General features: G+C 38.9%; 1 pseudogene; it reads right to left on the bottom strand.

Moving 5' to 3' along the window:
- Window positions 1-829: 829 nt before the first annotated feature.
- On the bottom strand, window positions 830-1,888 carry LOC141491853 (isocitrate dehydrogenase [NAD] subunit alpha, mitochondrial pseudogene; annotated as a pseudogene).
- Window positions 1,889-7,449: the final 5,561 nt, after the last annotated feature.

Genomic DNA, 7,449 nt, shown 5'->3' with positions numbered 1-7,449 from the left:
TATTTTATTGGATTTTTTTCATTTTTTTGGTTTTATTTAACAGATTCTTTTTTTCTCATGAAATCATTGGTATCCACAGACACCTTTCTTTCTTTTTAGAGAAGAATTATCTTAATTTCCCTTTTGCAACTCATTTTTCAATTGGTCAGTTCTATATTTGTAAGAGTTTTCCATTTTGACAAATTGAGGTTTTGAGAGAATTATTTTCTTTTTGCATTTGTCTAATTGTATTTTTTTTTGGAGAGCAAATCTCTTTATTTTTTAGCTCACTACACAACTTCAATATGACCATCTGTACCTTCTTTGTGTGACTCTCCCAGGAAATTCCTCTTATACCCATTTATTTCTATAAGAATGTCATCTTGTGCTATGTTAGGATCTGGTTTTATTTCCATTATGGTTTACATGCTCCAAGGAAAATAGGGTTTTCTCTTTAAAAAGTTAGCTGTTTCTCTTGTTAATTCAGTGTCTTGATATTTACAGTAAGTCTTTCAGTTGAGGAATAGAACTGTTCTAACTGAAGTGTAAAATGGTTAACAATGGAAAATGACAGGACAGGAATCCATCCTTACAATATATAAAACATTTTCACCAGAGAGAGACAGTTAATAAATAAAACAATGCATTTGAAAAAAGTCTATTGGAAGCAGGCACCAGAGGGTTGCTTCTATCTCTGGGCACAGAATATATTAAGAAAAGGCCCTCTTTAGAATGTTTGTTCCACTGAATATGCAACCCCAACATACACGGATAGTAGCGAGTCTACAACAGGTTGTTCTATTGTGTCCATTAGGAGTGATTGCTCTGTGGCACCAACCAGGCACTGCTTTTAATCCAGGTCTTTGACTCCACGGCAGATCTCATTCGTAAAGTCAGAGCACTTGGCATTTCCTCCCAAATCTTTTGTCAAGCTCTTTCCATCTTTGATTGTCGCAAAGCAGGCGGCTTCGATCTTTGCCACATGGTCATGCATCCCCATGTACTAGAGCATCATCACCGCACTCAGGAGCAGGGCTGTGGGGTTGGCCATGTTCTTCTCAGCAATGTCTGGGGCCATTCAGTGAACCAATTCAAAGATTGCAATTTCATTTGTACTAATATTTCCACTGAGTGTGACACTAAGACCCCCAATCAGGCCAGCACATAAATCACTAAGGATGTCCCCATACAAGTTTGGCATCACAAGCACATCAAACTGGGATGGATCTTGTACCATATTCAAACATCTCATTAAATTTAATATCTTTACAGTTTTCTGCAACTTCCCTGCACTTTTGTTGGAAAAGCGCATCTGACATTCGCATGATATTTGCTTTGTGCACAGCTGTCGCATTGCTTTGGTGATTGTTCCTGGCATACTCAAAGGCAAACTCGGCAATCCACTTGCGATCTTCTTCTGTGATGAGCTTGATGCTCTGGATGACGCCATCAACAATCACATGCTCAATGCCACTGTATTCTCCTTCAGTGTTCTCCCGAATTGTCACAATATTGACATCCGTGTAAGGGGTTTTGTAGCCTTCGATGGAGACACAGGGTTGCATAAAGGTTAAGTGTTTTACGCAGCAGAAGATTCATAGAAGGATGTCCAGCTGCTATTGGCATCTTTAAGGGGCCTTTCAGTCCCATCTTATTTTTGTCCATGGATTCTTTGGCTTCAGGAAGAATCATCCACTTTCCTCCAGGTCCTTTAATAGCAGAGACATTCCTTTCTTCCCACTGAATGGGTGCTTTGGCATCATCAAAAATCTTCATAAAAGAAGCTGAGATTTCTGGTCCAATACCATCGCCTGGGATTAAGGTCACTGTCTGTACGCCACCAGCCAAACCTCGGGTCACTTGTTTTGGGTTGCTGAAGGCCCCCAGAAATCCACACGGAACCTGCCATCACATCCCCCCTCAGGCCCCGGTGGCAGCGGCTACACACAGACTCCCTCGGCGCTGAGCTCCGGCCCGGTATCGTCTGCAGGCCCCACCCCTCAGGCTTGCCCTAATTGTATTTTTCAAGAATTTGTTTTCTTTTTGCAAGGTGTTAATCTTCTCTTGGGTTTCTTGTCCCAAATTTTCCAGTTGATTTTTAAACTTCTTCCTGATTTATTCAAGGAAATCTTTCTATGCTGGAGACCAAATCATATTCTCTTTAGAGCTTCTATGTCTTGTCTCTCTGAGTTAGGGTCTTTTCTTTTTAGGAATTTTTCTATGGATCCCCCTTTCCAATGCCTTTCTTTATTTTCCTAAGATCTTGTGTAGGGGGAGGGGCTGGTTCACAGATGTTTGGTTTGGGGATTCCCTAGAGACTTTACTCATTGGGTTTAGTAACTCCAAGTCATCTAGCCAGTTGGGGGTGCTAGAGGCCTTGGTTACTGAGTTTAATAACTCTATATAGACTGGTAGGGGTTGCTAGAGACTGGAACTTGTCTTTCAGACCTTCTGGTAAGCCCTGGAGCATCAGTCCCACAGCCAAGTCACTACTCTCCAGTTGGTTATCAGACCATGTCTCCCATAGTGAATGCCTCTAGTTGATCTTAGGTTATTCCTGCTCTCACCTGTTCCCCACCTACTCTCTGCTCTCTGTGCCTGACTCACCCACAATCTCTGCAAACAGACATTGAGGTAAGTGTTTTTCTCCTACCTCCTCTTTCTGAGTTTTTTCTCTTGGGTTTCTATTAAGAGGTTTGCTTCATATTACATATGAGGATCAGGAGACCTTAGCACAGGGCCTTCTTTCCACCATATTGGCTGGAAGTGATATATCATACAATTCTAAAGGAAACTTACACGAAGAATGTTTGCATAGAAAAATTAAAGGCAATCCTGAGGGTAAAAAACTTGAAGGCAAGATAGTTGTCATTCCCTCTTGTAAGTGCTGGAGCTAGGAAGCATTCAAAAACTTACATTTATATGCTTATATAACTTTGACCTTGAGATTTAAACAACCAAAGATTCTGGCAGACCATGAAAAAATTCATGTAGAATACTGACTTAGAAGAAATGTTTTGAACAAAAAGGTTTATTTAAATAATATGTAGTTATTGTGTGTGTGTGTATGTGTGTGTATGTTTCTGTGTATGTGTATGTGCATTTGTGTGTATGAGACACAGAGAGACAGTGACAGAGAATGAATAGATGGATAGAGAGAGATAGATTGTGTGTGTGTGTGTGTGTGTGTGCACATGTGAGAGAGAGAGAGAGAGAGAGAGAGAGAGAGAGAGAGAGAGACATGACATATAGATTAGATATAGAAATAGATTTAGATTATAGTAAAGCAGAAGTTAAGGAAAAGAAATAATAAAGGCAGTTGGAAGCCAGAAACAGTAGCTACACCAATGATATAAGCCATCATGAGAGGATGAACTTAGTAAGGAAAGGTCTAGGAGTGTGAGAAACTATCTGAGGGATCACAATCCCAAGAGTGGGTGAAATTCATCAGAAGACAAGCAAATCATTTAAGTACAGTGTGAGCTTTTAAGGATCTATGAAGACATAGATGGAAGGGTAGGTAGCTCAGATAGTAAAGATGAGGAAATGAAAGGTATGACAATATTTCAAAGCCCTAATCCTTTCTGACTAGGACTGGGTTTTATTATTTTGCTGATTGGGTTTCAGTGAGGGGCATGTAATTCATTAAAGTTCATTGATACTATCTTGATAATTTGAAAAATGAAAGGATGGTAGGGGAAAATACAAAAACAGTTCAGAGGGAAAAGATTATTTCTTTGTTTTTTTGCTTGTTTCTTTTTTTTAGACATTTTCAAGGTAAATGGGGTTAAGTGGCTTGTCCAAGGCCACACAACTAGAAAATTAAGTGTCTGAGGTAGGATTTGAACTCAGGTACTCCTGACTGCAGGGCCAGTGCTCTATCCACTGCACCACCTAGCTGCCCCTAGGAGCAGTTTATTTCTAAAACATACTTCTCTCCCCAATATAACCCACACTTCAGAAATAATCCCAAGAACAACTAAATTTGATAAAGAAATATAAAATTACCTCTCCTGTTTATATTTATTGCCAGTAAATTGTAGTGCCAGCAATTAATTGTAGTGCCCACTGTATAGACCTACTCTTTCCTGCTGGGCCTTTTTACTCCCTCTTTATTATTTCATTTAGTGAACTCAGCTAATACCTTGGCTTCAATTGTTCTCTCTATCTTGATGATTATCTACCTCTAAACTCTAGACTAACTTCCATATTCCCAATTCCAACTGCCTATTAGCTGTTTCAATTTGGATTCCATAGAAATCTGAAATTCAACATGTCTACAATTGAATAGAATATCTATTCTCTTCCCTCTGAAAAAAAGAAAAGAAAATGAGGGGAAAACCTCTCTTCTTTTGAATTCTCTCACTGTCAAATGTTTCACCTTCATATTCCAGTCACTAGAGGCATATCGTTTCAGAAAATTATAGCCTACTTGATGATATGTATCATATCAATCATGATTATCTACCCACTTAAAACAAAATAAAGAGGGGTGGCTAGGTGGCGCAGTGGATAAAGCACCGGCCCTGGACTCAGGAGTTCCTGGGTTCAAATCCAGTCTCAGCCACTTAATAATTACCTAGCTGTGTGGCCTTGGGCAAGCCACTTAACCCTATTTGCCTTGCAAAAACCTAAAAAAAGCAAAAGAAAGTGCTAGAATACAACTAAAAAAATGTACATTTGTACATTATAATAAGAAAACATTTGAGCTTTTAATAAGTATTTTAACAGATGTGAGTAATGTTGTCATCTCATTGCTCACACAGCTGGAATTAGGCAAGAATAGGTCTCAGATTAACTTCTTCTAACACCAAATTTATTCATCTTTCTTATAAGACATGCAACTTATTGATATCTATTCTATGTACAAAATTATATGAATAAACCGATCAAAGTAACAGTTCTTCCAAACAAACACTAATATTCTAGTACTCTGACTTTGCACTGAAATTACAGAAATCCTGAAGGTCTTCTTCTCCGAGAATAATTATTTTTGGAAAAAGTTGAAGAGGTCATTCTCTGTCTCATTTTCTTTCTTACCTACCTTAATCAGTGAATAGGAATTGCCTCAAACTGAGTACTAGTAAAGACCCTGGCTTATGTAAGTCAAGGTCTACCACTGAATCTAGGGATGTCTCCAGTCATTTTGATCCATATCTGATACTGGACCAGATGGCTTCAGAGGAAAACATGATGCTTGTTATTTTGCACAGTCCTCACTCAATTAATTCAATTCATTTGCCTGTCATGTCATCAAGTCCTTAATACCATGAATTGCTTCAATAATGAAGGACAATCAACACCAATTTCCACAAATCAATTGATGTACGCATCAGAAGCAGATCCTGATTTCCCTGTCTTTTTTCATGAATATTTACTTTACTTTCTACTGAGTGCTTTTTTTCTATAGACTTAACTGTTGGGGCCATCTCCCAAAATATCATCTATCTATTCTTTCTAACTCACTGATGCATAGTTATTTCCTTATTGGCAATCCCATTTGAATGTGCATTACTTGAAGGCAAGGACTTTTTTATTTTTTGGCTTCTTTTGGAGCCCCAGAATATACTACTCTTCCTACACCTATCAAGTGCATAAGAAATGCTTGCTGTCTCACTGACAGACTTGTAATTTGATAGAAAGTTAGACAATTTTAAAAATCAATTTAATGGGAAGAAAATAGTTTTTCCTAATCTTTTAAAAATATTCCAACTTTAGGACTTCTGGTCAAGATGGCATAGAAAAGTCAGAAAATGTCCTAAGCTTTCCTGGCTTTCCTTAAGAACTAAGATGAACCAAACCTCTTAACAGAATTTGTCTCACAGAACCCAGAGAAGAACTTAGGAGAAGAATATCTACCAACAATGTCTGTCTCAGGGGAGTGTGAGTGAACCAGGGGCAAAGAGCAGAATGCCAGCACAGGGGTGGTAGGGTGAGGCCCAAGAACTAAACTGAGAAGAGCTTCAGAAGCATTTTATTTGTGCACAGAGGTGGCAATGAGAACTCCAGTATGGAAGCATTTACTGTGTGGGTCGGGACAGCTCCAGCGGGATAGCTAGTCACTGATCTGGTCAGCTCAGCTAGTCTGGAAGACAAGGGCTATGAGCCCTCATGTTTTCAGTGAAGCACCTATGCTTCCAATTGAGTCCCTCCCCCACCATTCCTGTGGGAGAAAGTGACTTCCTGGAGCAAACACAGTAACAGCCCCCCCCACCCTAGTCTCAGGTGTGGGCAAGAAACCCCCCCCCCCGACTGCTGACTGATGATTAAGGGGAGAAACTATATAGTACAAGGACCCAGATCACTTTTTTCAAGGATAACCCAGATTCTGCTGCCCCACCCCACCCCTGAGCCTAGGGAGTGGGCCATTAATTAAAGTCCTAGACACTTAAGAGAAATACATATACCATCCACTACTGGCCAGAACACTTGAAGTTAATAAGCACAGAAAGCAGAACATCTAGGGATCTCAACACTGAAGTTCTATGAACCATTCCTTCCTGCAATTAAAGATCCTAGGAAAATGAAGGAAGGCCAGCAAAAAGCAGGGTCCTTTGAAGGTTACTTTGAATGCAAGAATCCTAACTCAGAAGAGAATATGAATTGATCTGCAGCTCAGAAAGACTTCCTGGAAGAGATCAGGGAGGAGTTTAAAAATCAACTGGAAAACTGGGAAAAGAAAAAAAGAGTAAATTAACACTTTGCAGGAGAAAAATTGCCATCTTGTCAAAAGAAAACAAAAATACAATTGGATAAGTGCAAGAAGAAAATAATTCTCTCAAAACCAAAATTGGGCAATGGAAGACTCCTTCAAAAATAGAATAGACCAATTGGAAAAGGAATTGCAAAAGGGAAATGAAGAAAATTCTTCTTTTAAAAAAAGATTGGAATCTGTGGAAACTAATGACTTCATAAGACAACAAGAAACTGTTAAACAAAACCCCAAAATGGAAGAAAATGTAAAATATTTCATGGGAAAAATAGATGACCTGAAGAATACATTCAGGAGAGACAACTTAAGAATCACTGGACTTCATGAAATCATTTAGAAGAAAAAAAGACTGGACTCCATATTGCAGAATATAGTGAAGAATTGCCCTGATATCGTGGAACCAGTGGGCAAAATGCTTAAGAAAAGAAGACATCAGTACACTCCTGAATGGAATCCCCAAATGAAAACACCTAGGAATATTGTGGTCAAACAGAAGAACTATCAGATAAAAGAAAAAATCCTGCAAGGAACCAGAAAAAAAAGCAATTTAAATACCAAGGAGTCACAGTATGGATTACACAGGATCTGGCTGCATCAACATTAATGAATCAAAGATATTGGAATACGATATTCTGAAGAGTAAGAAAGCTTGGAATGCAGCCAAGAATTCACTATCCAGCAAAATTGAGCCTTCTGTTCCGGGAGGAAAAGATGGATATTTAACGAAATAGAAGACTTCCATTTTTTTTGCTGAAGAA

This window comes from Macrotis lagotis, chromosome 6, assembly GCF_037893015.1.
Source record: "Macrotis lagotis isolate mMagLag1 chromosome 6, bilby.v1.9.chrom.fasta, whole genome shotgun sequence".
Lineage (NCBI taxonomy): Eukaryota > Metazoa > Chordata > Mammalia > Peramelemorphia > Peramelidae > Macrotis > Macrotis lagotis.
This window is presented reverse-complemented; position numbering and strand designations above follow the sequence as displayed.